We start from the raw sequence: 6,000 nt of genomic DNA on the forward strand, positions 1-6,000 counted from the left end.
TATAAAATCTTCTGACAGTCATAGCCAGACTAGTGACTGTCTCGACCAAAGTTTCATCAATCTGATAATCAGCGCCATAAGCCCTGAGACTTCCTTTTTTCCATTAGTTAACAAAGGCCTTGATAAGTAGAGGAGAGGGGCTGTGAAGTCGGTCCAAGTAGGGGATGAGACCTCCATCAACAACTTCCTGCCAGACATCTTTGTTCTTCTTACACTTCTCAAAAATAGAGGGCTCTTGTCTATTATTATCCCCTCCCATTATGCTCCTGGTCGCCAAATAGTAGAAAATGGGGCTCATCAAGGAAGGCACCAACCAGTCGCAGAAAATGGGCCACACCCACAGAATATCCAAAGAGTAGCAAAAAAACCACACAATGAGGAAGGAAATCCAATCACCGAGGAGGTTTCTAGATCTTTGATTAGGGAAAACCAAAAAGATCTATTTCCCCATCAACTCAGTCATGTCATGATGAGAGATCATTGATTGGCATAGTAATCATTACATGCTAGCTCGCACAGATTTTTGGGGAAATCATCCTTGCTTCTCCATTAGTTGGTTGCCACATATCCCACCGCTAGATTGGCTAGTAGATCCACTACCTTGTTTCCTTCCCAGTATATGTGCGAGATTTTGAGATCTGTCAGCTCATTAATTATATTTCAATAGTCCTTGATCAGGCTGGCAATCATCTAGCTAGGATCCATGTGTCCACTAAGGAAATTAATAGTGTTTAGCAAGTCAGACTCTAGCCAAACTTTAGTAAAGCCTTCTCTTTTAGCCATGTGTAACCCAATGTGGGCAGTGTTGGCTTCCGCATAGTGGTTGGACTGGTTGCCCAGGGGGAGCGCCACTACGGAAACCAACAGACCAAAGTCAATTCTTCATAATCATGTTCTCCTGACTTTATTTCTGACATTGTTCCTTAAGTGCATCTTCATCATCTTGATTTTGCAAAAGTTCCTTCCTCCTAGCTTGAACAGATGAAAATCTCTCTTGTAGGACAAGAATAAATTATTTAGCAGAATTCAACTCATCTTGTAACTTTAAGTTCTTCAATCTTTCAACATCATAATCTTCAAGTGCCATCACATGTTGTTTCTCCAAAGCTATACTCAATGATTCTAGTTTCAGGAACTTTCTCAAGATGTTAAACTTCCTCTGAGGCACAAGACTCTGATACCAATTGTTGGAAACCAATAACACTGAGTTGGGGGGTGAATCAGTGTTATGCTAGAATAAAATATTTTAGCTTTAACAAAACATACATACACCAACTAGTATTCCGGTATAGATAAAATTGAAAGAAGTAATGCAACCAATAAGCCAAACATATAAATGAGAATGATAACACGTAGATATATAGGTGGAAAACCTCAATGAGGAAAAACCATGGTGGCATTTGTAACCCACAATATCAATTAACTAGCCATATGAAGAGATATTACAATATATGTTGGGGCCTCCACTTGCAAGAAGGCTTACATCTTAGAGCACACTACTCACCACAAAAGGAATCTCACTAACTACATAATAATCCAAACTACAATCCAAAGAATAGTGAACTTCTTATTATAGCATCTCCTATGCCAGAAAACAATTCCAGTTTAAGCTCTGTTTGTTCTGGTTAAAACCTCAGTACCAGAATAACCCTTACAATTAATTCCTCACATACATAGTCTCTCTGATATATTTCGCATTACATTACATCCATAACCTTATATGTCAATTCATTTTTCTATCTATGCATATCCTATATATACCCTATACAAATTTATGCCTTATGTCGACTTACAAGGATATATATAATTACATAATACATGTCGGCCTTATAACATAAATGAATAAGCATTAAACAAGTTTCTGATGCTGGATCCAAGATGTGTTGGCCTTCAATACCGATATCCTTTATCATACCATGTCAGTTTGCATTGCCGATGACCAAAGAAATCTTCTATCTTGCTGGTGCTGGCGCCGATGCTGGTGCTGGTGCCGGTGCCGGTGTACAGTCTGTGAAGTGCCTATCGGTATACCATATAAAGCCTAAACCCAAAAACATGTTGCCATCAATGACAACATAATGAAACTTAACCAATAGAGTGTCAATTGCCAACAAATAACCTCTTAGGATTAAATGAAATATTATAATGGGGAATGCACATGCAGTTAGGCACACTACCTAGATCTCACTGGTCAAAAACAATAAAGGGCTATAACCCTGGGAAGGCTCACTACCTTACAAAAAAAATTGGATTACATCTAAAGTATCATGAATTGATAAAATAGCATCTCCTCATGCCTAGTTATAGTTTTGGTTAAGCACATAACACAAACTCTTCTCTTTCACACTTCTTCATACCTCTTCGCACTTCTCCTCTACTACTGAAAGATCAAATCATCATTCACACACACAGATACATCTCTCATATGATTATTATATTTATTCATATAATTCGTCAACCTATCTTTCAAGGTCCGCTCAATGCTCATCACACATTACAAAAACATAACCACACATTCTACAACATTACATGCGGACCAAAACAATGTCGGCCAAGACATAGTATGGACCTAAATCACCACCTCAAACATGCAACACCTTCAACAATTATGCCTCAAACATCTGCAACATACCAAAGAGATCATCCACAATGAGCACAATGATCAATGCGGACCATAAAAATAGATATAACATGATCTAGAAACATCCATGAGCATCATGAATTACCGTAGAGACAACTACAACATCACCACTTACCAGAATCTTCATCATCATTATACCAAACCTCATGAACATCAACCATACTAACTATTAAACTGAAAGATTCACTTGCAGACCACCAAATCATGAACCATCTATTTGAGGGCACATATGAAGATCCCAAATACTCTTCCAAATCCACAAACCAAGATATTGCAATTCTGAAGCATTGCGGAGCATAATCCATAACACTGATCAATATTGAACAACAAAAAACCAACCTCAATATGATATCTCATAACTCAATCAAATCACCATGTGGACCTCTAAAACTTGATTTGAATTAACTAGAGATACTTATCTTAAAACCCTTTAATCTGTAACAACTCAACTTCAACACACTAGCCAAACCAACTCATTTAATTTGATCCATTCGAGTCCAACACCTACCATGCCATAAAGCATCTTGTTATGTCCATACTGATCAATGTACACCATTGGTTCCCTCTTTTAAAGGATGCAAATACTTCTATTTTTTCATCGATAATGTCTCTCGCAAGGCCTAGTTGTAATTTCTTTCAAGGGGGTAAAAGTACAAACCCGTGTCAAACTTTTACAAAGGAAAAGGCTAACACAACAATAACTGTTCAATTTCATCGCCATAAAAGTGTCATTTTCATTTTGAATTTGAAGATGATGTAAACTAATGAAATGTGTAAATTTTTTTGAAGTTTAAGTCTACTATCTTTTGAAATTTTTTTGTCAATAATTTATATGTTTTTTTTAGCTTTAAAGTCCATTTTTTAATTATTGAAAAATAGGGGGTTTGGTTCCCATCTCAAATGTAAATGTAAATCAACTTTTTTTTTTCTCATTTTGATATCAGTTATAGATCACATATTTATATAGTGCATGAAAAATTAAAAATAAAAAAATTCGATGTATATTTTCTTTGTAATAGCGTTTGGAAGTCGAATACACCATAATTTGACAGTTTTTGTCTCCCACCACAATTTGTCTATTCAATTTATGATAATCCAAAAACTAAAAATACCCTTTTGGAGAAGACTCTCTTATAGTGAACCATATGTTTTTCAATTTTTTTTGAAGTGATTTGATATTTTTTGTTTTTCAAAGAAGACTCATATCAAACAAAAGAATACCTACTTGTAGTATTTTCATTTTTTTATATATTAAATGTAATCAAAATATTAAAAAAATTATATTAGTAGAATCGTGACTTTGATCTCTAAAAAAGGGTATTTTTAATTTTTTTAATAAGTTTAATTTACCTATTGAATTTTGTTGTAGAAGTGACAAGTTTGAGAAAATCACATCATTTTTGTTGATGTGGCTACCACTTGGCATTCCACATAAGTTGTTTCGGCCAGAAACGTTCCTACCAGAAGCGTTCCAGCTTGAACTCTTCAAAAATAGTACCCTTCCAACCGGAACTGTGAGAGCTGACGCGACCGGTCACTTAAACCACATATAAAAAAGAATTATTTTTTCCATTTAAAAAAAAATTCAATCAAGTGCAATAAAAATAATAGTTATTTTTGCAAAAAATCCTTTTTTTTTCAAATAAAGTGGCATTTTGGAGTGAGTAGGAAGATTATAAAGAAACAAATATTTCTAATTTTGTAAAGGGGCAAAGATTTTGAAATTTTTTTCAGAAGGTGTCTACCCTTTCCAAGTATGTTATTTGAAATTATTTTTTTAATCATGCTTAATTTACAATATTAGATGTTTTTTTGGAAATTAAATATATTTTAGATTAACCATATTCTTTAGTCACTGCGATATGACGATAACCATTACTTGGCCATATATCCAACACTATTTAGTACTGAATTATATTATTTTTTATTTCATAATACTTGACTCAAATTCTCTACATATTAGCTAAGTGATTTCAAATAATTAATGTTATTAAATCACATTCCTATGTACATTGCATATAGTCAAATGTATCTAATTGAAGTATACTTAATTTCTTACTTTTTATCAATGCTTGCAAATTTCTTGAGCCTTCTTTTTTCATTTTCTAAATTATAAAAATTGGACTTAAGGTCAAATGATCTAAATGGATGAAATTTACATGTTAAATTTAAGAATGCAAAATTATTTATACATTTCACTAATTACATTTTTTTGTTAAGAACCGACGAAAAGTTATTCGATATATAACCTTTTTAGTTCAAAGCACTAAATTTTGAAGATTTGCATATTTGCATGTGTTGTTTTTAGGTTCAAAGCACAAAATTTTGAAGATCTAAACATTTTTTGCAATGGGGAATAAGAGGACTAGATCAAGGTTGTATGATCGTAAAAGGGATGATAAGATGAAAGGTTATACAAAACATAGTCAACAACAATCTACTGTTGTTCAAGATCAACCTGATGATGTTCAAGAAACATCTACTCAGGTACGAGATGATTCTTTTTTTCTAGTATGGAAAGTTTGATGGAAATGGATGAAGATAGTCTTTTCAATGAAATTCCATCTAAAGATATGATACCTGAAAGAACATTAAAATTGCATTGTAAGAATTTGAGGGATGATTATTTTTTTTAAAAGTCTATTATTGGAAGAGCACAATTATTTGTTAAGTTATTTAGGAAAAGGGAAATGAAACCTGTTTTGGAGTTGTTGGGTGTTGGTAATAAGAAAAGTTTGAGTGATACATTAGTAAAAGAAACTATAATTGAAAATTTACAAGAAGCATTGAATTGTATTGAGAACACAAGTCGAGGTGTTAATTTAAGTGTTGCACGTAGAGCATTGATGACTATGATTACTAGTAAGGAATTGACTCCTAAAAAACAAGTTAATGCAATTTCTCAATTAATGCATGTATCTAGAAGAACTGTTCAAAGATACATTACAAAGAGAAATATGTTGGATGAAAACATTGACAAGAATTGGGTAAATATCTATAGGGTTCCTAGAAAAGACATAATTTCTGAAGATGTAAAAAGATAGGTCATTGATTATTGGACAAACCAATATTGTGTTTCTTCCTATAGAAGGGATACTATATAGATGATAGATGAAGATGGTAAAAAGATTACACATCTAGAACATTTCTTAGCTACAACACAAAGTGAATTGTTTGAAGCATTCAAGCAAGAATTTTAAGATGTAAAGATTTGCCAAAGGATGTTTGAGAGATTTTGTCCTTTGCTTTGTACGCATAAATAAGGTATGTGAAACTTGTTGTTATCGAAATCATGTTGAATTTCATCTACACTTTCAATCATATAAGAAGTTCATGGCAACAATTAGTCCAAATCTAGT

This window comes from Cryptomeria japonica, chromosome 4, assembly GCF_030272615.1.
Source record: "Cryptomeria japonica chromosome 4, Sugi_1.0, whole genome shotgun sequence".
Lineage (NCBI taxonomy): Eukaryota > Viridiplantae > Streptophyta > Pinopsida > Cupressales > Cupressaceae > Cryptomeria > Cryptomeria japonica.